Below are 27361 nucleotides of genomic sequence, written 5' to 3' on the forward strand. Positions count from 1 at the left end.
TGGAGCAGAGCCGTGTCATTGGTGAATATTGATCAACAGTTAGCAGTTCATTACAGAGCAGTAAAAGGAGAGGGAAATGTGAGCAAATAGATTGTGAGCCAATGCCCATTCCATAAGGATTTCTGAGGTACTGTATGGGACCCCCAATACTTGTTGAAAGAGGGATAATTGAATTTATTTGAAAATATACCAGTTAGCAAGATTGAAGATATACCAATTAGCAAAATTTGATTGTTTTATTAATATGACCTCATATGCACCTATAGTTTGGTGACCTTCAGATTACTTGTTAAATCAATTTAATAGATATTTTAAAATAATGCCCCTAAGTTAGAATAGATAAATACATACCAACATCCTTAATGGAAATTGGCCTGAATGTAAATGTATAAACAAAATAAAACTTGGCCTAAATAGTTTCAGGCAATGCTGTTATCTAAAAAATATGTGATCTACAAGATGAAAATAGTGAGGAGAAAAATAAATTAAGCTTTTCTTAACCCTAATGAAGTTTTGCCTCCTGATTCATGGTTTTTAAATTTGCTTACTTCTAAGAAGAGTTTTTAATTAACTTAATTTCAACTCAATTACTGCAATATTAAAAATAAGCTTTACAGTTTTTAAGACCAAAATAAAATGTTATCAATATATTCAGCTTCATATCATCCATCAATTTAGCTGCAAAAGAATCTTAACATTAATCATAGGAAGGTTTAGTCCTGGAGAAAATTAATCTGTTGTTGCTATGAATTTCTTATCACTTAAAATGTGTGTAATAATATGCATACTCTGAAATAAAGATGAAGAATCATGGCCCTGGTTGGCATGACAGGTGCCTGAGGGGACAGAGCTTACTCTTATATCATTTGGTTGGAGCATTGTCCTGTACACCAAAAAGGTTGCATGTTCGATTCCTGGTTAAGGCACATAACTAAGTTGTGGGTCCAATCCCTGGTAGAGGCACATACTGGAGGCAACTGATCGATGTTTCTCTCTCACATCAGTGTTTCTCTCTTTCTCTTAAATAAATAAAAGCATATCCTCAGGTGAGGCTTAGAACAATGTTTTTTAAAGAATCGTGTAACCTGATATAATGCCCTTGTTGTTTTGAAAAGTAAATAGTTGGAAAAATTAGATTGTTATATTCACAACTCTGCAACTATACTAAAGCCACTGACTCATATACTTTACTAGTAAATAGGTAAATTTTACAGTATGTGAATTATATCTCAATAAAGCTTTTTTTCCAAAGAAAGTAGAAATCTAATTTAAAACTTATTAAACAACTATAGGACATATAGTCATTATTAAAAATTCATTTGTTTAGAATTACTGACATTACTTTTTAAAGATAATATCAGCTTAATGAAACTTTATGCTGAATTAGAAGAACACTTAGAGAAGGGATTGAGTTTATACTTGCTTGTTAATTTTAATGTACCTTCTAGCATTTGAGTTACTAGCCATACAATGTTAATATTTTTTAATTGGAGGATTTCAAAAGATAATATTTAGTTAAATATTAACCCCAAGACAAAAATGCACACACTTACTTCATATAAAGTCATTTGCTTACACATTGAAAAATTTAGATTTTTGTTATTTTTTCATTAGTTTAGTTACTATTTCAATTGTTGCTGTAGTAGTTTTGCCTAAGTTATTTTAATCTTTCTTATTTTGTGACTGTTAAAGAGTGGAGCAAATGAAAACTCAAAAATACAAATGTATAATCATGAATGTACTTATTAGGATGATGTGGTGAGTGAGAGACTGATTACCAAAATGCTGGTGAGGACATAAAGCAACTAAAATTTTATCCTTTGATTGTGGGAACCCCAAATAGCAAAACCACTTTGGTCAACTGTTGGGCAATTTTTTATAAAGTTAGAGATGCATTTGCATATGACCTAATAACCTACCTGGTAGGGGACAAAAGAATGTTGTTAAAATAATTCTGAAAGTGGTATCAAAATTCTGATTTAAGGGAGGTCAAGGATATTCAAAGCTTTGTTTGCATGTATGTATGCTCCAGTTCATTCACTTGCTTGGATGTGAGATTTACATATATACAGGATGGGGCAAAGGTAGGTAGGCTTATAGTTGTTCATATTGAAAGTAATATAATAATAAATAAACAATAATAAAATAATAAACTCTATATTTTGTGTATTTACATCAGTAAACTTACTTTTGTCCCACCCTCTACACACACGTGTGTGCGCGCACACACACATTTTCTTTTGGTACACAGTTCTTAGAAATAGGTATGTGGGTACATGGAGATTTGAGGATAACATTTTCTCATTCAATTTAGTGAGCATATATCTGCTCTGTGTCCTGGCACTGTGGTAAACCCTTTGTATTCATTTACTCTTTTTTCATCTTGAAAGCAGCTGGCCTCAAAGTGTAGTCCCAGAACATTTGGGGGTTCCCTTTGAGGGGATTCATGAGGTCCACACTTTTCCAACTACAAATCTGTCTGATGCTATGTTTTCTTATACACTTGAACCAAGACAAAGTATCACAACAGACTGAATGCAGAAGTGGTAAGAGCATCTGCAAGCCCCACATTAAAGAGATTTGCAAAGTTGTAAAACAATGACATCCTTCTCACTAAGTTTTTTGGAATGTATAATTATTACTCTTAAGAAATATAATTTCTGTTAATCTGTAATAGATATATTGTCTTAAAAATGAACAAGTAGTTTAGATGTCTTGCTTTAAATTTATAATATTTTAAATATCAATAGGTAACCCATATCTAACAAAACAAAAGCTATTTGGGTCCCCAACAAATTTTTCAGTGTACAGAAGCTCTGAAACAGAGAGAGAGAGACAGAGAGAGAGACAGAGAGAGAGAGAGAGAGAGAGAGAGAGAGAGAGAGAGAGAGATTAAGATTTGTTGATTCAGAGAAATTCAACAAAGTAGGGTTGATTAGACCCATTTTCAGATGTACACTATCTTGCAAAGATTAAGTGAAGACCCTCTTGACACACAACTTCCCAAACTATGTTCTCTCTCCTATAACATTTGGGGTGCAGGGGCAGGGCAATGGCAGGATTGAACAGGCAATATTTCCAGCCCACCCACTCTTACTTTTCCCCAACATTTCTTCAAGCACCATCAGGGATAGGACTTTATTAATGTGCGAATGAAAGGCTCACCAAGGGGCATGATATATTATCAAAGAAGCTGTGGACAGGTGAGTTCCTACCCCTACCTAGAATCCTTTGCTTTCCTGGTTCCCATAAAATTCACTGCTTGCCTGATTCCCTGTGGGTCTTTCTGTATAATTTTGGAAGAAGTACAACTATGTACTCAGCCAGCTTGGCTTTGAATCTATTCCTCTGCCACTTAGCAAGCTTTCTACTTGAAACAAGCTGTACTCCCACTGTGTGCCTTCATCTCCTCCTCTGTAAAATGGGGTGACGATATCCACATGAAAGAAGGGTTGGGAGAATTTAATAAGCTAACAAAACTAAAGTGCTTGTAGCAGAGTAGGCACAGAGGAAAAGTAGGCACCTTGGCTTCTCATCCCCCTTGATATCGTCTCTCCTAAATGCTTTTCTCTCTTCTCCATGGTTATATGGTCGAAGGCAACCTAGACAACCTTGAGGTTTTATGATTGTTGTTTTTGTATTTTCTTTTGATGGGGAAGCGAGGGGGAAGTTTACAGCTACTTCACAAATGTCTTTACAGAAGTCTCAGAAGTGCCCTGCTTCTTTGATGTGCAAAGTATAAAATACTTTTCTGTTATCCTATTTTCTACCAAGAGAATTCTTTAAAGTAGGAAGAACTTATCCTCATTTCATTATTGAAAGGCAGAGGCCCATCAGAATAAAGATAGTGCCTGAGGCTAGGATCTCCAGTGGAAACCATCCTCTCTTCCTTTCCTTTGCTCTTCTTTCTCATTACCCCTCAGCCTGGAGCAGGACCAGGGAGGGGTAAGCGATGATGCACAATGTCCAGGAACCTCATGCCACTTCTATAGACTTTCTTGATGATATTCCTTCCTATCTCTTAACTGTTTCCTTTGTAAGTGAACAGAAAATAAAATGGCAAAGCACAGTTTGTTTACACATTTTAAGCAGTCCTTTAAATATTCTGTGAATCTCTAGCCAAAGCAAATAAAGTTTGAAACATGTGAAATTTATGACATTCTTCCATTTTTGATGTATAAAAATGGTAATTTCAACCCAATAATCACCAGGTACAGGCATCCTTAGTGGTTTAAAAAGAGACCAGCAACCTTATGATAGCAGTCCATGCTAGTGAGGAAATGTGCAGATCAAAAGGTCTCCAGGAAAATAATGTAGTAGAATACAAGTTATAGAAGAAAGTTTGAAAAAAAAATGCATTCATCAGTCAGTAAAAATAACTACAAAATAGCACTAAAGAAGTGATTATCTCAGTTTCAACAGTTGTCTTAATCGAGGTACAAATTAAGGGGACTGCACCTTCCTTAGGTCTGCCAACTTTTCTGAAAGCGTTGGAATCAAGAAGGAGATAAATAAAGAAGGAGTATAAGGGCCCTCTGTAAGGGCTTCATAACAATTAGTCAATACCCCCCCCCTTCAGCTCAAATCCTTATCAGCAACAAAATGTGCTGATGGAAGCCTCATCATTACTCCTTATACCTCCATGAGGAATTAACAAAAGTTTTCATCCTCCTTCCCCCTTCACAACTCAATAACTACTTAATTCAAAAGCCTCATGCTTTAGGGGACTGAATCCACTTAGAAGGAAAGTAAAGAGTTCCTTGCTGTAAGAAAAAAACATAAAATCAGTATTATGTTTATTATGAATGGACCTTCCATGGTGGAGGATTGGATGAAATACTATAACTACATTTTAAAAGTTCTTTATTCTACCAAAGAATTTGTGAAGTATCACGCAAAGCACAACCTCTTCCCTAACACTTCCAATTTGAAAAGGGTTTTCGGAAATAAGGCCTCCTAAATAGTAAATGTTCATGCGTATTACAAACGGACCACTACATTCAATGTATTTCCATTTTTTCAAGAAACTAAATGTGTAGGATATATTAAAATAATTCGCTTCTTAGGTAAGAATCAACCCTGAACCATAACAGAAGTGGGTAATTTTACCTCATTCAGGCAAATGGTGTTTATTTGGACTTGGAGAAAACTGGAATTTGCATTCGTCTTTTGCAACCTCAATATTTCTAAGAGGAGATCAGTATTTCTGAAACTGATACCACACACAGACCTTTTGAATCAACCACTTATATCCATGTTATTCCTATAAGTCATTATCAGAGTGGGCGTGAATTAATGTGAGTAATCAAGAGCAATTAATGGAACAAGGAAGGTATTCTTGAGAATCACAACCAGAGATCTCAAAAGAACATTGTGCTAAGCTTGATTTTGATTGTATCATACAGCTCCTCTTCATTGATAACTGAACTTCATGAAATATACGCTTGTCTGTAGCTGATAGGTCAACATCTGGACCCTCCAGCTCACAACTTTCCAAGTGGCAGTCCATGTCACAAAATAGCTAATAGTTTCCACCAAGAACAATCAAGACAAATGCCCTGAAAACAAAGAAACAATGGCTTTAAAGTACCTCATTCAAAGAGAGTTTCAACATGACACTTGTTTCAATAAGGATAGGCTAGGTTATGCTGCAGTAAAAGTAACCCAACACTTTCAGTGGCTTAGCACAACACAAATTTACTTCTTACTCATCCTACATCAGTCATCAGTCAGGGCCACTGAGCTTTCAGGCTGCATCAGTCCTGTGGGCTCACTGTGCCAGCTTCTGCTTCCATATGACACAGGGAGAAGAGAATCAAAGATCAAGCATCAACAATGAAGGGTTTCAGTCTAGAAGTCACAGACATTTTTACTCATGCTTCCTTGTCCAAAGAAGTCCCATGGGCATGCTTAACAGGAAAGAGCAGGAAAATGAGATCATCTGATATGTCCAGATAGGAAGAATAACTTAAAATATTGGTGAGCCACACTAATAATAAGTATGAATTAAATAAATGAAGACTTCACCTGCATTTAAAGCCATAGGATTGGAAATTACTAGAACAAATCCATCACCAGAGAAGAGAAGCTCAGAGATTACTTACTTTAATAAACTTAAGCCCTTCTTTAATAAAAGAATCTTTATGCTACTCCTCATCTAACTCCTATATGTAAATTAGGCTTACTGATGGATTGGATTTGCTGATTCTCTTTGAGGCCAAATCCGTATGACGAGAGGTCCTCTGGGAAGGGACTGGGCATTGCCAGTCTCCTGGGATGAGTATTGTCTCTTAACCTCATTCATGGTAGCTCATTCATTACTAAAAATATAAAACTCAATGAAAAAATATTCTCAAATTTTCTAATTTTCTGAGGCTTTTCTCCAAGGGCATAAGACACTATAAACTGTGAACATGCTACTTTATTAGAAGCAATGAAAGGCCTCTTCCCCAGTCCTACTCAAGTAAAGATCTATAAGAATTGGCCTTAGAGCCCTAACCAGTTTGGCTCAGTGGATAGAGTGTTGGCCTGGGGACTGAAAGGTCCCAGGTTCGATTCTGGTCAAGGGCATGTACCTTGGTTTTGGGCACATCCCCAGTAGGGGGTGTGCAAGAGGCAGCTGATCGATGTTTCTCTCTCATTGATGTTCCTAAACTCTATTCCTCTACCTTCCTCTCTGTAAAAAATCAATAAAATATATTTTTTTAAAAAGAATTGGCCTTGGAGAACTCAGCAACTTTCTTTTTTTTTTTTTCTTTCTTTCTTTTTTTTTTTTTTTAGTGATACCTGAACATCCCATGTTATCTTAGTTCAAGGACAAGCAGCTAATAGGCATAAGTTGATTCAATTTATTTAAAATTAGCTGCATGAGTGACCAAATGGGATGTCCTACTTATTGAAGGAGAAACCTTGCATTTTCCTGTTCATAGCACAGTACAAAGAGCTGTTGTAGGCAGGCGGAGGACAGAACGGGGGAAGGTACAGAGAAAATGAATTAATGCCATAGCCAATGATTCTGAAAAAGCCTCCTGGTCTGAAACCGATAACACAGGGTAAGATCAGTTGAAGGATTTTAGTACACCGTGTAAGGGGGCAGTAAAAAAAAGGTCAGGTCAAAGCAATCAGTAGAATTTACTCAAACATCTGTAGCTTCTTAGGGCTTTTAATGAGAATTTCCATATTAACATTTGGTTCTACCAGGGCACTGCATAATTTTCTACTCAATTTACCCCTGACAGGTTACAGACATAACAGCATTCTTATCAATTTGACTTTCCATAATGTAGAAAGACACAGAAGTTTTATGATATTCTTTGTAGAGTAAGGAAGAGAGTATGAGAGAGAGAATAACTTTAAGGCAAAGAAACCAAACCAGGTTCCTTTGAATATTTATCACACTTTTTATTTTTTTACATGAATGTTTAATAATCATAAAAAATGCATTAACAGTTCTGTTGCACTTCAGCCTGGGGATCATTTACCAAATAGACAGTGGTGGTGTTCAGATCTAAACAGTGAGTCGCTACCTCAACAGCAGAAATTAATTGGGTTTGGGAAATAAATTCATTATCTCACTTATGAACTGAGTGTGTGGATTCAGTATCTAGAAGTCTTCTTAGCAAAAGAAATTCAGGAATCATCTGAAGAACGGAGTATTGAATCAAAATGGAGGACCTTGGTTTCTTAGATTTTGTAGACTAAACAATATTAACAGTTGGTTACCAAATGATTTATTTTAAATATTATAAAATCTTTACAGTGAGACCAAGAATTGTCATCTATACCTGCTTCCTATAGGAAGATGGAACTATGCTCAGCGGCTGTGTCGGAATCACATGCTCTACAGCTATTACTGGAGATAGAACTCCACCCACAATATCTGGGTGGGAAATGTTTAGATATATTTTCCCAAGGATCTAGTCTATTGGACTCTTTATTCCTAGAGCTGGGAAATAATATATCTTAGGATCCACACCCACAGTAGCTGTCCTTCCTCTCTCAAATTAATCTGGCTCAATTTTGTCTTTATGTAGGAAAACTTTGATTTGAAATTAGCTTATGCTGGAGTTCCATTCACAGAAATTCTTATTTAATTGGCCTGGGATTGACCAATTGAGGTTACAATTGAGGACTGAAGTCATGTTATTCTTTTAAGAAGCTTCCCGCACCCCCCACCCCCCAACAAATAGAAGTAACTGACAACTCAAAGAGACATAAAACAAAACAAAAAAATCTTGAACATATATTTAACAAAATGTTAAACAAGCAAAAATTAGCCATGACTTTAATATCTTGATGACAAAAACAATATGAGAATTGTTTGAATTTAAGGATTGGCACTTTTTTCCTCAGAAGGACTAGGAGGTCATATTATTACACCTAGCCACCACTTGGCTCTGCCTAGAACAATATTTTGATAGTCAAAGTTAGATAAAAGCTCTTTGCTAATTTCCTACTTTTCAATCTATAGGAAATGTATGAAGACACACATTTGGCTAAAGAGAGAGTAAATGATGCTAAGCTTGATAATATACAAGCAAATATATATCTGAAAGAAAATGAAACATAGAAAAGGAGGAAAAGGAGGCAGATGTGGTGGTAAAGTTGATATAAATAGTGATATGATACAGGCAAGCCATATAGCTAAAACAATAAAACTACCATCTATAGGAAATGGGGAGTGAAGTGAGTTAAACCCTCATCTTTCATAACAGTGAGTCAGCAGACTTCATGTCAAGTGACTAAGTCAAGCAACAATAGATATGCTATGTAAAGTTAAGACATTAACAAAGGAAAAGAAAATAGAAATAGGAGCTGGGACAAGAGAGGAAAGGAATGTATCATAAGCTCTTAAATACTCTTTAGATTTTAAAGCCACAGACTTGCAATTCTTTGAAAAGGAAAGAATAAAGGAGTAAAGAAATAATTGGGAAATATGCATTACATTGATTTACAGCACAGCCCAGAGCAGAGAACATCCATTTATAACTCTGACAGTGCAGAGAGCAGTGGGTGGCAAGCAGGTTTCACAAGCACACACCTCTGGTCCCCACTGGGAGTGCAGAAAAGGGAAAGGAGCAGGGATGGGTAGGTGTGGACTAAAGGATAGTTACAGCCTGGAACCCTGGCTTTGCGATTCCAATTATGAGCTTTGGCCTCCCCTAGGAGGGCACTTGCAACACAGACATTTTAGAAACCCAGACAGATACACCCAGAATTTATCATAGTGCAGCTGTGTTCTGTTAAAGTTAATTTTGCATAATCAAAAGGACATGAATCACAGATGCAAATCAAGTCATTCATGTAATTCAAGAAAAATGATCTAGGGGCAAACAAGGGGTGGAGGGTTTGTCCTGAGGCTGTGAACAAGGGTCCAGTGGGTCTACTGGATGGAACTCACTGAAGAGTGCTCAGAAAAGTGAAGCCAGCTCAGAGAATACCAAGATTGGAAGAAGCCCAAGAACTTTCTCATCTAGGGTTCTTGACCTGGGTAGAATTCAGGAATCCATATACTGGGATGAAAAGAAAAATCTCTATGTTCACTAACCCCTATCTGAAATTTTGTTGCTTAACCAGTGAATGAAAGCAACCAACCATAAGAACACTAGCAGATATGACACCTTGACACCCATGAAATGGCAGGTAATTTTAAATTACATTGCTTTGCTGCAGATATCTCAAAATATGGTTTGCACTCATATTTTTAATATTACATTGGTTCATACATCCACCAATGATCTTATTATTTAATGTGTTAACAAATAAGCGGGTATGTTACTTTGACCCAGATATATTTTTAGTATTTTATTACTGTATTTCATTAAAAGTCATTTCCTTTGTAATCCTGTACATTTTATTGTAAGTATCTAAAAAAAATATTTCTGAGCAGAAGTATATAGGTTTCACCAGTCTTCCCATGGCATCCATGACACATACAAGCTAAGAATCTCTGGAACCCCACTCTATTAGTTTTCTCTTTCTGTGCAAAATATTATCACAAACTTAGAGCCTCAAACACCACAATTTGTTATCTCCCGGTTTCAATGGGCCAGGAGTGAGGGCACACTTTAGTTACATCCACTTCGGCAGGTCTCACAAGGCTAAAATGAAGATTTTGCCTGAGCTGTGGTTCTCATCTAGAGTTCAACTCCTCTTCAAGCTGCCACTGTAAGTCTGACACTTTCAGCTACTCAAGGCTGCACGCTGTTCCCACCACATGTGGTTCTCTCCACAACATAGAAGTTTGCTGCCTTCTGTGTCAGAAGGAGCTGACTTCTCTCTAACTTCATTTATTTCTGACCTATAAACCCTCTTTTAGGAGCTCAGCTGATGAGGTCAGGCCACACAAAATATTCTTCCTCCTGATTACCTCAGCTTCAACTGAAATCTGGCAAGGAAAGCATCTAGTTGTCCCTGTCTACTAGTTAGCTACTTTATGTAGCTATCCTCTGATGAAGGACACAGGGCCTGCTAATACAACAAGTCCTGGAACAACATCATTTAGTGCCAAATCATTTCATTATAATGTTGATGAGATGCCATAGGAACTTAACTCTTTATTTTTATTGATTTCAGAGAGGAAGGGGAAGGGAGAGAAAATTAGAAACATCAATGATGAGAGAGAATCATTGATCAGCTGCCTCCTGCACTCCCCCTACTAGGGATGGAGCCCACAACCCGGACATATACCCTGACCTGGAACTGAACCATGACCTCCTGTTTCATAGGTTGACACTCAACCACTGAGTTACACTGGCTGGCTGGGCAGGGAGAACTTAACTCTTATTTGTATCAATTAGCCCATGGTGAAACTGGTATTGTTACATGTTGTTTCACTTAAAGTTATAAAACCTATGAATAAAATTAAGTGAGGACTTACTATACTATACTATACTATACTGTAAGCATTTATCAGCACAAAATGTTTGATGAAGGGGAAAGCAGAAGGGTTAGGGAAAGCTTGAAAAGCAGAAGTGGGGTTTGTAGTTCCAGATGTCACCTACTTAATGCTTTTGCCTAAGGCCCATGCTTGGCTCTGGTCTGCCTCCCAAAATATATGCAGTAAGTATTGAAGGCCCCAGAGGCTGATTTTCATTGGATGTGGCTCCTCCAAACTGTGATGACTCAGCATCTACAGGAGCAGGCTTCAGAGGACACAGGCAGAGCTGCAAGAGAACTGGATTTACATTAACCCCCACTAGTGAATCAAGCCAGTGTACTGAATCCTCCTATTTGTGAGATCCCCACTGGAAGCAGGGCACTGCCCCCTCTGCAATGTGCTGGATGCTCTCCGGCTCAGCTTTGTCCCAGCAAGGAGCAAACCCAGGAAGCTCAGAATGATTCCAGTGAATGTTTCCTCAGTAGGTTACATACTGTTTAAACTGGCTTCTGCCCTTCTAATGGAAGTAAAAAGGTGATTTTATACTTAGAATCTGTCCTAAGGATTTGATAGGGCCCCAATTAGAAGGCAGCTTTTTAAAAAAAGACTATGGAGTGATCAGACCTCCAGTTATATATATATTTTAAATATCACCATCATTGTAAACTATAATGATTCTTTTTCAGAGCATCAAGCCATGCTTGAGTGAGCTCCTCCCTCTTCAGAAATAGTTTGCTGCGTTTCAAATATCATCAGGCATATTAGGAAAAGCATATATGCTGTTCAGCAAATAACTGATGTCCCCAGGAGGGTCATATTGAGGAGAAAGAGGTAAGCAGAATTGGATGGTGGTTAAACAAAAGATACATGAACACCAAAAAAGTGGAGGAACTCACAAATAAATAGGTAAATTTCAGTCATAGCCTTTTCTGTCCTTTAGAATCTGCTGACACGCTGATGAGCTGAAGGTCCCTTCCTTTAGTTAAAGTTTTAAAAGTGGATTGTACAATGGTACAAAGTAAAAGCTGAATTAGGCTGAAACGAACAACCTAAATATTAAAAAAGCAAACAAATTTGTGATACAGTAATGGGTGCTGATTTTTCATTGGCATATTAAATAACAAGAACCAGTGGAAAGTCTAATAATATAATTGAAAAGTAGTGACTGGAGAGTAAATGATATTTTATGATATCTAAAACAATTGTATTTTGAGATTAAAATGACTATAATTTCTATTGATTCCAGAGACCCAGATACTGCTAATAATATTGCAATTGGTTGTATCTATATGTGTATTGTGTGTGTATATATCTACACTAATAAAAGCAAAATACGCAAATTGACCATCACTTCACCATGCCCACCAGCCAATCAAGAGTGAGTATGCAAATTAACATGACAAAGATGGCGGCAGCCACGCCCCCCCCAGCCGCTCTGGGCCTCTGGGCAGCATGCATGCAGGTGCGGAGTGGCTGGGCAGGGCGGGATGCCTGCTATGAGGGGGAGAGTGGGGGATGGAGGGAGCTATAGGAGCGGCACTTCGGCTGGAGCGAAGACTGAAGGCTCCAGCTGGAGCGAAGACGGAAGGCGGCAGCCAGAGCGAAGGCCTGGGTCCCGGGTGCTGGAGGAAAATTGGTGCTTGGTAACCAGGGAAAGGAAGGTCTATTGCACGAATCTTCGTGCAACGGGCCTCTCGTGTGTGTGTGTGTGTGTGTGTATGTGTGTGTGTGTGTGTGTGTGTGTGTGTGTGTGTGTGTGTGTATATAATTGAAGATAATGTTGAATTTCAGTGAAATTAAGGTGTTTTACTCTTTTTTCTTTAGGCATTCATAGACCCTCCTCCTCCCTACACAATTTGGGTATATGGACTCCAGTTTAAGAACCAGTGAAAATAACCTGGCCACTGTAGTTTAAATCAGTCATGTCAAGAAAGTCCAATCTTCTTTTACATTGACTTGATTAAGCTGATGATTGCTAAACCCCATTAAGTCTTCTGCAGTTTCAAAGAGTTTGAGAATTATATAGCAGGCAGTTAGAAAGGCATATGCAGAGGAGGAACCATAGGCCAGGTACACAACCATAGGCCAGGGCTGAAAGTCTCAGGTACCTAGCAACAGGCAGAACTGGGAAAATAATTATTTTAGAGTAGGACCTTACCCCCAGCGTGACCTTCCCTCCCCTAGCATATCACTGGTCCTGCAGGTCAGACCCTCCCCTGATCTCTCCTCCCCTGGCGTGTTGATAGTTATGTAGTTGAACCCCCTCCGCCCTTAGAGGAGGAACAAGGGGGCTGAAGAAAACCTCATAAGACTCTCATACAACCCTTGTATGATCACTCCCTTAAACATTAAGCCCTCAAGACAGTGCAGTTCTGAACCCTATAAAATAATCTTAGGAACAAAACCAGGGTCTGTTGACCACAGAGACGAAGTTTTGGTCAAACTAGAGATGTTAATCTAGGCCTCAACTGTGTCTCAGCTCCGGGCCCAGAAAGGCAGCAAAACCAGATGAAGCAGCACCATGGCTGACATCAGGACCAGTTGCAACTACTGGGATATAGTGCCAAACAATCAGGAGAGACCATGATCCTGAGGAGGCACATCTGAAAAACTGAAAAGCTGATGAATATTCTATTGAGAAACTCCCCTGAGACCTTCAAATAAAAACCCTTAAGATGAGGAATCTCTCTCTCTCTCTCTCTCTCTCTCTCTCTCTCTCTCTCTCTCTCTCCTGAGCCTTTCCTAACCTTTTTCTTCCCTCAAGGCTGTACTCTGGCTTTCTTTCTCCTAAGTTTCAAGGGTCCTTCTTTTGCCTCGGTAACTCATTTCCTGAGTCACTTCTACCTCTGTGACCTACTTAATAAACTTTCTCTTATAATTAGAGATCTTGGCTCTGAATTTTTTCTTAGTCAAACTCAAGGAGCAAGTTCTAACATCTGAAGTTTTTGTGCTATTAACAAGAACAAAGGAGGAAAATGAATTTTTTTGTAGAATTTTAAAACCATACTGGGCTAGTAAAAGAGTGAAAAACCATATTTAACTTTAATTCTGCCTATATAGAGTCAAGAATATGCACAATATGCAAAAATGTATGCAATTAGTTTTTGAATTAGAATACTGACCCTAGAGCATTGGCATTAGCAACAAAATAGAAATAAAAAAACAAAGCATAGTTTTTAAGCATCAGGAGGTGTGAGAATTTTGGCTTGCTGTCTAAAGCTCAGGGTATAGCTTCCACAATTTTATCTATGACAAGAGAGCAGATTCCAAGCAAAGTCCCTTTATTCCAAAGAGAAATTCACAGCAAACCTCCATATGGAAAAGATGCAGGTTAAATTTCCCTCTGAGTAATTAAGTCCATTTCATCTTATCATACTTAAGAAAATCCCCAAATACAAAAACACATTCATAATCACATTTGTGGTAGAGCTTGTCATTCCCATTAAAGAAGATATTTTGCTTCATGGAATAATTCCCTGTAGTGTTATTAATTCATCAACTCAATGAAGGCCACCTGGTGCCAGGAACTTTGCTAGGTGATAGGGCATAAGAATGAATATGAAAAATGACTTGTCCTAGGGGGGCTCACTATTAGGTGGAAATTTCTTGAAATAAGAGTTCATTGTGATTATTATTATTATTTTTAAATGTGTTGCACTTGATAGAAACACTATGTTCATTCATTGAGCAGGAGAACCTGAAGGTAGAGATTTAGAAGCCATGTTTAATTGAAGATAGTAACTAGACATAACATGAAGTCTCATAGAATTTTAAGGTGAGAAGGAGATAAAGCAAGGCTATTTTTTCTCAAGGCTGCAGATGGCTAGGATCATGCCCCTAGGGCCACCTTTTTGGAACAGGGGTTTTTGGAAGAAACATACATCCACAAGAAATTTTAAGAGAAAACTGGAACAAGAATAGTGGGCCTACCTGCCTTTCCCATGGGACAGTGAGTATACACTTTCAATGCATTTGGTGTGGTTGAATTTCTCCTAGAAGCTGGAGAAAGGGTGGATGTTGCACGAAGACAAGAAAAAAACAAACAGACCTGCTTAAACAGTCATGGGATGAGAGCTGCAGGGGGTCATACCAATGTGAGAAATACCCAGAAACCCTGGGCATGGAGGGATTAGAACATCATTATGTGAACACTCTGGAGGGCAGAGAAGTTTCAGACAACATTAAGATCACATGAGAAGTCAAACACGTGCACTTGTTCAGGAACATCACTTTGTGCAACACGAAGTGCAGCTTGAATGAAGATGTTAAATATATGATTCTAGAAATAGACTCAACAAAAGGATTGAAACCATGGAATTGACAGTTGTGCAATAAACTGTAAAAGACTGAAATGGTGTGCAAATGTGTGTCTTATATCTTCACACTGTGAGGGTGTTTGGCTCATCGTGTGCTGGGAGTCAGCAACTTCCTTTTCTAATAACATGAACCACTCTCCCAAGTTCTATCCCCAATAAAATAGCTTTGTTGGACCCCCTACCCCAAAAGAGAAGCTGCCTATAGATGCTGTGCCCCTAGCAATCTATAGTAGAAATAGGCCCTTGGTCTATGGTCAGGGGTGCCAGGTCTCTAGAGCCTTAAAGAATAATGCAATGTTTGAAAGAAGGTGCTCATGGATTCAGTGTCAAGGTCAAAGCCAGGGACATCTGGGCCACAGCAGTACCTGGATAATTCATAAGGTAGAGAGAGATAAGGAAACTGACCATATCCCAGGTTTTGTCTGCCTGGTGCTCTAAGTTCCAAATGGCAGGAGATCTACTATATAATGTTGAAACACACACACACACACACACACACACACACACACACACACAGACTTCTGACTTTTTTTTTTTTCAAACATACAAAAACCCCAGTTAGGCAAAGGAAGTAAGATAAACTAAAACAACTTGTGAGAGAAGCAATTGATGTAGTGTGTTATAGGCCTTATCAAAGAGAAAAAACAAAACAAAACTATTTTAAGACCTTTAAATTTGGATTAACAGAAGGCAAATGGGGAGGAAATATAAGAGTAGTAGCAGATAGGAAAGCTGTAGGAGGCTGCTTCACAGCCACTACTGGTCCTCCCTTCCAATTTCTCTGGATCCTTATTTTGGGGAAAATCTGTATAGGAAGAGGCTGGGAAACAATGGTTAAGGGCTATAATTTGGGGCTTTAGAATTTGCCTTGAAATTGCATGTTTCCAACACAAATATGTATTTCCTCATTTGCATCCCCTGAGATTCTGGGTGAAACAGATTGAGTCATGGAGTTGCAATCAAAGTGTTTTCTGGGGCATGCTCTCAGAAGCTACCTAAAAGGAAGTGAGAAAGGTGGGACTGGACAGAGAAAATCTGACCCTCAGTGCAGTTACCACACAGACCTTGTCTACTCTTCAGAAAACTTTAGAGCTGGGATGTCCTTCTTAGTTGTCCCTGTTGAGGCAAAGAGGTCAGGCCCTTGCCTTATTACTCAGTCATTGCTTCTGCTGCCTAGCCTTGAAGAAGGCAGTCTTCTAAAGCCAAGGGCAAATTCCAGGGACGGCCTCTATTGTGAACCGTCCAGAAGTGAAATTCCTTACAACTGGGGCTGAAAGTATTGCCCTGAAGAGGGGATCTGCATGATGCTCCATACAGATCAGTAAAAAAGAAGCATACTGGAAAGTATGGGGGCATAAAGGCCCTCCTCATTAACCTCCTTCTCCTTAGATTCTCAGGCAGGGTTCCAGTGTGAGCCCTGCTGGAAGCAGTCCACGCCTGGTTTACTCTTGTTAAATAGCAGCCTAGCCATGGTGGCTCAGTGGTTGAGTGTCGACCTATGAACCAGGAGGTCACAGTCAGGGCATCCATTTTCCCCGTCAGGTCATGTGCCTGGGTTGGGGGCTTGATCTCCAGTAGGGGGCATGCAGGAGGCTGCTAATCAATGATTTTCTCTCATTATTGATGGTTCTATCTCTTTCTCTCTCTCCCTTCCTTTCTGAAATCAATAATATATATATAAAATTCAACCAAGTAAATTTGGAGATCTAATTGGCTTTGTAAAGTGATTCATGAATTGGGCATTATCCTACCTAGCAACTAGATGGGTGCTCTTAAAGGTTGTTCAAAAGAGGTTTTTATAGGAAGAAGGGTGGGGTAAGGGAACTCTTAACAAAATAAAATAAATTATTTTGGGGACAGGACACCTTTTCTTTGGGGGAAGAAAATGGGAAGTGTTTTTATCATGCAGATTGCCTCTTCTTTCCATGAGAGACCATGTGACAGATTATCTTACTGGGGCTTGACCAGAATATTCCATACAGGTTAATTAAGGTTACATTTCTGGAAGAGGTTGAAACTGCAATTGGATCAGTTTTTGTATCATGGGCTTTTAGCTCAAGTGATGTCATTTGGGGCCTGTGGTCTTCTTTTTAACACCTTGAGCACATCTCTCATGTGATCCATGGTCATCACTCCCTTTCACCATCAGCAGTCACTCATGCTGCCTCACAAATGGCTATGCTACTCCTGTATCACCAGCTAAATGATTCTTATCACCCATTTCCAGGATGTGAAAACAAGCAATTCTCAGATGCCAGCTGGATGTCCTACAATTTAACAAAATTCTGATGCCATCTACCTAGAAATAGCATCAGATTTGACATGTTAAGGGTTCAGTCCTCCAAGACTGTCCCACTCCCCTCCTTTTATTTCAAGACACCAATGTTAAACTCAGGTTGTCTCTTGTGCTTCTGATAAATTGGCTATAGACAGGAGGTTTCAAAGATCTTGGGTTTGATTTGGTTGCTAGAGTGGCTAACAGAACTTAGAGAAACATTTACCTATCAGATCACCAGTTCATTATAAAAGGATATAACTCAGGAACAGCTGGATGAAAGAGATGCCTAGGGCAAGGCATGGAGGAAAGGCATGGGGTTTCCCTGCCCTCTTCAGCAGCATGTTTCCCAACACAAAAGCTCCTTGAATACCATGGATTTTGGGTATTTATGAAGGTTTTACTACATGGGCACATTCATTAATATCTAACTGACCATTTGCAATATCTAACTCAAAGCCCTCCCCTTCCTGGGAAGTTGGGGAGTGACTAAAGTTCCAACCCTTTAATCTCATGGTAACTAGCCCCCATCCTTTGATTTCTGATCAAAAAATCACCTCATTAACATAACAACAGATATCTTTATTGCTGTCATCACAGGAAATTCTAATGGTTTTTAGAAGCTTTTCTTCAGAAAGGTAAGGAAAACCAAATATATACTTATTATAAAACAACATCATGCCAGCTCTCAAGAAGATGGCTAGATTCTCTCTTGTTGCTACCAAGTCTCTGAGTCTTCTAGAATCAGAGAATGCCTGTGCCAGAAGGGCCTCAGAAATCTGCTACACACCTCTAGCTGAGAGAGCTGAAGGGAAGAGGGCAAAAGCCACAGAGCAAGTACTAATGTCAGCTTCCCACCTCAGGAAGGAATGAAAGAAGAGAAATCGGTGAAGAGCCTTGGGCAGAGACTAGAACTTGGACCCTTGAGAGACTAAATACAGTTTCCCTCAGAGCTGGGAAGGAATGCAGCTTAGTTATTACCTATGAAGGTTACAAAATGTGATGCTTTTTTCTTTTTCCCTTCAACCCAACTTTGTGGCTTGTGCTCCAGTAGGGAGAATTTCAAAACATTTTATTATCATATAATGTGAATCAGCCATTTCTTGATTGCTTGTGAGTTAGCTACGACTAGGATATCACTGTCTGAAAGTTCCATTTCAGCCCTGGGACTCTGGCTTAATTATTGAAATTGTCTTTTCACTCCCGGAAGAGGCCTTGTTTATTCAATATGGCTGGCTACCTGAGCTATAGCTAAGTGGTGTTTTTTGTTTGTTTGTTTTTTAACTACCACTTTCTAGGTCAGCTTCCCCTCACCATTTCTCCTATACAGAGACCTAGAGGACTCCTTATGTTCTCTCTTGCTTGAACACAGAGAAACACTGCATTTGCCAGTCTCCCTTGCACATGTGTCTGAGTTCCGCTTGATGGAATGTGTATGGAAGTGTTTTCAGAACAGACCCATACAATATTCCACAGTAGAAGTCTCATTGTCTTTCCTTGGAGAATGAATGCTGAGGGGAGGAGCCACAAGACAGAAGGAACCCAGGCACTGAATGACTGTTTGATGACTCCAAAACCACATTAAACTGAAGTGAGTATAAAATAATCCTTTATTGTTCTAAGACATTAACATCTTTGACATCCAAGGTCAATTGCTACAGCAATTAGACTTCACAACTGAAATACTTCTTTCCCAGATCCCTATCCGCAGTCTTGGCCTGATTGTCCTAGAAGCAGAGCCTGAGCCAGGAATTCAGGCACATGTGGCTCAATGAGGAAGAGCTCTCAGGAGAAGAGGAATGAGGGAAGCACAAGGGTGCAGGAGAAGGAGCTAAGCAAGCATGTGTGCTCCACTGGAGTCTAGCCTTGGCCTGAGAGTTTATTTCATGAGAGTTCCTGAAGCACTAGTGAGTTGTTCCTCTTGAGACATGGAGTTTGCCCTTCTACCCCCATATCAGTCCATCATTGGCTATGAGGTACCTCCTGTGGTTCTGGAAGGAGAGAAGCATTAGTGGCTCTCAGTGCTCTGGACAATTCTTCAGTTGGGGGGTAGGGATGGGGAGGGGAGCTGTGAGATGTTAGCAGTCAATACTTACAGCATCTGGAGATGCTTACATCTGCCTGGTAATGGTGATCTGGAGAGGGCACCACTAGTTTTCATTTACATGAATTAAAAACATCATTGTGAACCTATGTCAATGTAGCTATTATTCCAAGCTAGGTCCCCCAAAATAAATATCTTGACCAAGAATTAAGAAAACCTGAGGATAATTAAAGGAAAACATTTAAAAACTAGGAGAGCATGCTGGGTTTTTAAGGGTAGAAATTTTAGTGGAGTCCCCAGGGGAAGATCTCTATAGAATATTCATCACCTTTCCAGGTTTGTCCTTTCCGTGCCGTGTTCTCCACTGATTGGTCAGCACCAGGGCAGAGGGTCGTTAGTCAATGCAGCTGGTCCTGATGTCAGCCATGGCAGCATTTGTCAGGTTTTGCTGCTTTTCTGGGACTGGAGCTGAAATACAACTGGGGCTTAGATGTTATCCATAGGGGTTTTTGCTGAAGAGAGTTGTCATGCAAGGACTTGTATGGGTGTCGTATGAGGCTATTCTCCTGTCCCTTGCTCATTCTTTAAGGCAGTCTACTACATGACTAGCAACAGGCCAACCAAATAAAGATCAGTGGGGATCCAGACCACATGACCAGTGATATGCTAGTAGAGGAAAGAGTACCCAGGGGTGAGATCCTTGTTTTTCCAGTTTTGCGTGTTGCTAGATACCCGAGGCTTTCAGCCCTGGTGATCTTTTGTACCTGGCTCATCATCCTTGCTCTGCTCATATCTATCTAACTGCCTATCACATTTCTGCATAGCAAAACTGGGCCCTACTTCTGACTTCAGTACAAAATCCACAGCAGTTTAGAGTTCTCAACACCAGGAGATGCAAACAATGAACTTACTTTGCTGATGTACATTTTTAAAAATATTTGAGCTGGTGTGGTTGATTACAAAAATGACCTCTCTGCATCCAGGTCCTTTGCCTGGATATAATTTTTCAGCTCTCCCCATTAATATGTGAAATCTATTTCTCCTCCCTCTGAATATTGCTGTTTTTGAGACCTGCTTTGGTCAATAGAATGTCACAGAAGTGAAGCCGGTTATAAGTCTTGGCCTAACTAGACTGCCCTGGCTAGCGTACTGAGATTAGAGACATGTGAAGCAAAAATGAGCTATCACAATGGAGGTCATTTTAAAACAGCCAGCTCCAGCCAACCCAGTTGCATACCATAAATAAATAAATAATCCCAGCCCAAACCAGAAGACCCACTCAGCTGATTCCAGCCCAAACTGCTAACTTGGGGAATCATGAGATAACAAAATGGTGTTAAGCCACTAAGCAAAGTGGTGATTTTTGATTCACAAAAATTACTACAGAGAGTGAATTAACTCTTGCCAGATGGGCATAGGCAGAGAAAAAAGATATTTAAAGCCTGGGCCATCACACACATGTTAAATATTCCTTATACACCAAAGCTGTGGAGAGACATGCAAATATTACTCATTTGGCAGGCACTAATTTTTTGACCATATACCACTGCCATTTCCAGGAGAACTTGATAATACCCAATTCTGCTCACTTCCAATTCCCAGAGAGCTAAAAGAAGAAAAAAAAGAATTGAGACTCAACACATTTGTGGTAATCACTGGCTGTATAAGTAAAAAGAAATCTGTCATCTATAGCTGCTGGAGAAGCAGGTAAAATTCAGCATAAAATGTCATAAATTAATTAAAAACTAAACTTTTAAATTAAAAGGTGTTTTTTAAAATAATTAGTTAACATTTGCTAACATTCTAAATGGACTTACTGCTAACTTTAACAATTTGCTCACAGAAACCTTTTTTTTTTTTAAATAATCCTCACTGGAGGATTTGTTTTCATTGATTTTAGAGAGAGGAAGGGGGGGGGGAGATAAACATTGATGTAAGAGATAAACATCAATAGGTTGACTCCCTTATGTGCCTCAACTGAAAGGGGATCGAACCACAACCTAAGTATATGCTCTGACCAGGAATCAAACTCACAACCTTCTGATGTATGTGACAATGCTACAATCAAGCGAGCCACCCACCAGGGCCCAAGTCCTTTCTTAACAAAATTTTAATTAAGCCTGAGAGAACTGAAAAAGTTGTCCATTCATTAATTTATCAAGTCAGTATTCTATATAAGGTGGGTCTTCCCTGGATGCCTCAAAGAATGTGGCAGTCTCTGCTCTCAAAGATATGATAATACAAAAGGAGAAATAAGTGCTCCTAAACATCACTTAATTGTTGTTGTTTTATTAACTGGCATAACAAAAAGGTATTCTTAACAAGTTAACACCTGAGCTACTTGAAGAGATGGGGCAAGAAGTTGGTATTCATAACACAAGAAGACCATGCAAAGCTACAAGGAAAGTAACTGATGGGGATCTTCAGAACTAGTGGATTGGTTTCTAGCAACTCTCAGCAAGGGATCTGTCAACAATCTTAGTTTGGAAAGCAACCCATATTCACTCCCTAGAGGTCCAATTGAGTTCCCATAACTAAATAAACTTCCTTCTTAGAGTCATAAACTCTAGCAGCAGAGGAATGATAATCTAATCACCAGGCAGCTGGTATGAAAGAGCTTTTGCAGGAAGACTAGGATGTGGTTTTTCACAGTTCCAGCTTGTCCCAAGCCACAAAAACATCTGCAGGTCAGCTTTGTTATAGATGACATTGGTCACCTCTATAGGGCCCATCCTCTGTCCCCGTGTTGGATATTTCCAACATACTGTGAGTTCATTTGGCATTAAAGCACCAGTTTGACTTTAAGAAGGTGCTTGATTGGAGCTACCTCTGTTGGAGGTAAGAGAGCTGACTTTGGACAATGAATAAATGTTTTCTTTCTTTCTCACTGAGAGAAATGAAGCACCCAGTTCCTATCACTACATCTTCCACTTACTTGTCTCTATACTGTTTCTCTGCCTTCCCTCTAGATTCTGTAAACGAAAGGTTCATGCTCCTAAATAAACATACTCCTCCCTTTGTACACACAATTTATTCTTTCCACCACTCAAGGCCATCAATTCAGCAACTTACCCCTCTTCTGTTACTTTTTCATTCTCTAGATCTCAAGATTGTTTCTGCCATTTATTTTAAAAAATAATTCCTCCATCAGCCTACAGCAAACAAAACCTTTTACTCTCTACTTTTATAGAACTTCTTGAAAAAGTGATCTGTATTCACTGTCACCAGTTTCTCCTGTCTCATTCTCTCTTTAACCTATTTTGAGCTTTTGCTCCCTTATTCCAACTAATCTGTCTCACAAGATGATCAATGACCTACATGTTGCTCAGCCTAAGAGTGATCTTACCTGACATGGGTAGCATTGGACAAAGTTGAAGCTCCCTTCTCCTTGGAACCATTTCTTCACTTAATTTCCATGGCATCACACTCTCATTGTTCCTCACTTATGTTCTAGTAATTTATTCTCCTATCCTTTACTCATTTAGTCTAAGTCTCTTTTGCTGTTTCCTCATTATTTTATTGTCATTGGAAATTAGAAGTGCCCCAGAGTTCAGGCCTTGGCTTTTGTCACGATTTTATCTAAATTCATACATTTGGTGAGTTCCAAAGGTATAGCCTTGGATAGTTGCAGACCTACATACAAACATTCAAAATTCATCTCTCAAGCCTGGACCTCTCCTCTGCTCATCTCTCTATTTGACAGTCTGCTGACTTTTGCACTTGAATGATTAATAGGTCCTTTAAATATAACAGGCCCTAAAATCAACCTTGATCTTGCTTTTTCATGTACTCCTCACAGTCTTTCCCATCTCAGGAAATTGAATTTTTTTTTTAATCTAGTTGATTGAGCCAAACTCCTTGCCATTATCCTTAATACCACTCTCTCCTATTCTGCAAATCTGATGGTCAGAAAACATAACTGACTCAACTTCAAAATATTTTTAGAATCCAACCAATTCAGTGACTTATTATCACATCTACTGCTAAGACCCTTTTCTAAGCAACCATTGCTTATCACCTATAATAATGTGATGGCTTATTACCTTGTCTCCTCATCCTCACTCCCACCCGTCCATCCCCAGTAGGTTAGCTTGAGCGATCCAATAAAAAGTGGAAGCAGACCATAGCACTTTTTTTCTGCAAATTCTCCAATGGACATTCACCTCATTTGGGCTTAAAAGATAAAATGTTCCACTGGCCTAAAAAAAAAAAAAGTGCTCCCTTTTCTGGTATTTTCCTCCCTCACTTGCCTCAGTTACATAGATCCTCTTTCTGTTCTTCAAACATGTCAGGTAGCCCGAACATTGTCCCCTGCATTTGATTTGTTTCTGTGTTTGCTTGTTTTCCCCATTATCTTCATGGATGTCTCTATCACTTAATTTAAGTAATTTACTCAATTGTCCTCTTGTTTTGTAAAGTCTTCCTTCTTGATCATTCTACTAAAATTTTCACCACTATCCCTACCATCATTTTTTCTAATCCCCTTTCTCTCTTTATTGTCTTCTCCTTAGCAGCTATCTATATTAATGAAAGGGTAATATGCTAATTATACTGGGACACCTTCTGGGAGACCTTCTGGATGTCCTTCAGGACAAAGCCATGGTAGCGGGGCCAAAGCAGAGGCAGTTAGGGGCGATCAGGCCAAGAGGGGAGGGAAGTTGGGGGTGATCAGGCCAGTGGGGGGGCACTTGGGGGTGAGCAGGCCGGCAGGGGGGCAAGTTGGGGGCAAGCAGGCTGGCAGAGGGGGAAGTTGGGGTGAGCAGGCTGACGGGGGGCAGTTGGGGGTGAGCAGGCCAGCAGGCAGAGTGGTTAGGGGCCAATCAGGCATCAGGCAGGTGAGCAGTTAGGCGCCAGTGGTCCTGGATTACGAGAGGGATGTCCGACTGTCGGTTTAGGCCCGATCCCAGGGAACAGGGCTAAACCAGCAGTCAGACATCCCCAGAGGGGTCCCAGATTGGAGAGGGTGCAGGCTGGGCTGAGGGACACCGCCCCCCCATGCACAAATTTTGTGCACTGGGCCACTAGTTTCTATATAAAATTTTGCAAATATTTTTATCAACCCTTTTTCTATAGAATATAAATTATAACAGAATTAAAGGTTTTAGTCTGATCTCTGTCTGTAATGATTGCATTATTGTTACCAGTCAATTGTCTTTTCTGAATCTATGTGCTCTTTGTTATGTACTTTGTAATTTATCCCAAGAAAGGTTGGTTATATTTCTCTTCTCCATTGCTGTTGGACTTAGTCAAAAGACTTTCTCTGTTCAGTGGGATGTTGGCAGACATGATGGTGTCACAATTCCAAGCCTAGGCTTTATGAGGCATTGTTATGAGAAGCACATGTTTTATGTAGCCAGTGGTCCCAGGAGATAGGGGTTATATGTAAAAGACTCATATAACCTGTGCAACCTATATGTTGAAATCTTGCTCAGCTGAGCCCAACCTATATCAGTCAGACCCTAACCACCTGACACATGCACAATAGAGAAATAATACATATTATATATGTCACTGAGATTCTGTGATTGTTATACACCAATAGCAGACTATTACAATATTATGTCCACAAATCCTGGCACATAATAAGTACCCAATAAATAAGTTATGAATACAGGGCCACGTATAAGAAGTATAAATTATTTAAGCTGTGGGAGTCATTAGTACTTGCCAAATGTTATGCCTTTGCATCTTCTAGCAGAGAGCATAGGGACATATGACTAGTTCTAATCAATGAGTTATGAACTGAAATGACATTGTCACTTCCAGGCTATAGCATTTAATGGAAAGACATTCTAAAGCTCTATTTTTCCCTTTGGCATAATAAGAAGCAATGTTTACAATTATGGATGCTTCATGTGTAACATAAATGAGCACAGCCTCCAGCTGACCTGCAATAAACATGTAACATGCATGAAAGATAAACTGTTGTTGTTTAAACCCTGGGATTTGGTGTTTGTTGACATAGAATAACCTAATCTATGTCTATAAAACTATATACAAATAAGATATAAATTTAGAGTCATCTTAAGATTTCAAGTGGTATGAGGTATACTTATATCCTTACTAGAAGCTCATTGCATGAAGATTTGTGCAATAGGCCTTCCTTCCCCTGGCTTCTGGCACTGGTTTTCCTCCATCACCTGGGACCCAAGCCTTTGCTCTGGCCGGAGCCTTCAGTCTTCACTCAGGCCGGAGCACCGCAACTGTAGCTCCCTCCGCCTCCCGCCCTCCCCGTCATAGAAGGCGTCCCACCCCACCCTGCCTCTCCGTGCCTGCATGCATGCTGCCCAGAGGCCCAGAGTGGCTGGGGGGCGGGGCCACCACAATTTTTGTCAGGTTAATTTGCATACTCACTCCTGATTGGCTGGTGGGTGTCATGAAGTGATGGCCAATTTGAATATTTATCTTTTATTAGTGTAGATTTTATATCCTTGTTCTAGAGAGTAAACTTCTAACATAAGTTTTTACTCTGAAAAAACTTTAGATCTGGAAATATCCACATACTAGATTTGTGACATTGAATAAATCTTGAATCCACTATAACTGTTTCCTTATTTATCAACTAGAACTAATAATATCCCTCTCAGAGGTTATTGTTATCTCTCATTAATATACCTTGTGTTTATTGAGGATGTGCTGAACTCATATTTTGAGCTCAAGGAGATTGATATCCAAGAAGAGACAAGCCATAGACCCATACTGTTATGTTACCAAGAACTGCATGTGGAAAATGCCAGAAGAGTCTCAGAACAAGGGTATGAGAAGGATGAAGAGAGAGTTGACATCTGTCAGAGAAGTAGAAAGACACCATACATTATTTAGAAACAACTTTCCGGGGCAGGAAAATCATAACTTGGAACCTAGATTCCAGGCAAACTTTACTCACAGTACTTATCTCTCTATCTCATTAAGCTACCTTCTGTCACCTCTCTGCAAAAGTGTCTGTTTCTTGTTTGAGAGTATCTGACCCTTTAAACATGAATTTGCTGTCCTGGATAGCACTATGGCCCTAGAAAAGTTGATTTTTATTGACCTTCTATTCCTACAGAGTCTTTTCAGGCCATTGAAACTCCTTGCAACTCTCTTTCATTGAGGTCACAGCAGTCCTCAGTTACTAATTCTGTGAATATTTAAATATTAATCACCTCCCTCAATAAATTATATGTTCCATGAGGACAAATCTATATTACATACCCAGTGAATAAGCATAGTGTCTGGCAGGTAGTAAGAGCTCAATAAACAATTGGTGAATTAATTAATAAATGAATGTCAGGTCTCTCATCTCTACTGTATCACTCCACCAAAATCACCTTAAAGGTGGGATCAATAAGCTTTGTTGAACCTGAATGTTTAGAAAAGAAAATGATTCCAATAAAATTAATTTACCTCAAACATAACCCAACTATTTCTACTAAGAAGGCTTCACATTTTAAAAGGGAACCTATCAAGCCAATGAAAGACTATGTAATGGTGAAATTTATGACTAGAGGGATATTTAATAGAAAAGAGATAGACATGCATTTTAAAGAATTTTCACATGGTCTTCAAATTACACCATCTGTATAATTGTTTAATCATAAGGTTGACCAGGAGGAAGAGAATAGAGAAGCAAAAAAGCATTTGAAAACAAAACACATAATTTTTCATAAGTCGGATAATTTTTATTCATTCTATACTCATTAAAAGTGAGGAAACTTGAATTAAATGTGTACTAGAAATTATAATAACTATCTTAGAAATGTAAACACTGGGGTGAATGAAGAGCAATTAAAGAATCTGGTCAGAAACATTCCTTAGTGCATTCTGATGTAGCCAAATATTTTAGGTTGTGCTTTTCATGTTGCTTT

This window comes from Cnephaeus nilssonii (assembly GCF_951640355.1).
Source record: "Cnephaeus nilssonii genome assembly, chromosome: 11".
In the NCBI taxonomy this organism is placed as follows: domain Eukaryota; kingdom Metazoa; phylum Chordata; class Mammalia; order Chiroptera; family Vespertilionidae; genus Cnephaeus; species Cnephaeus nilssonii.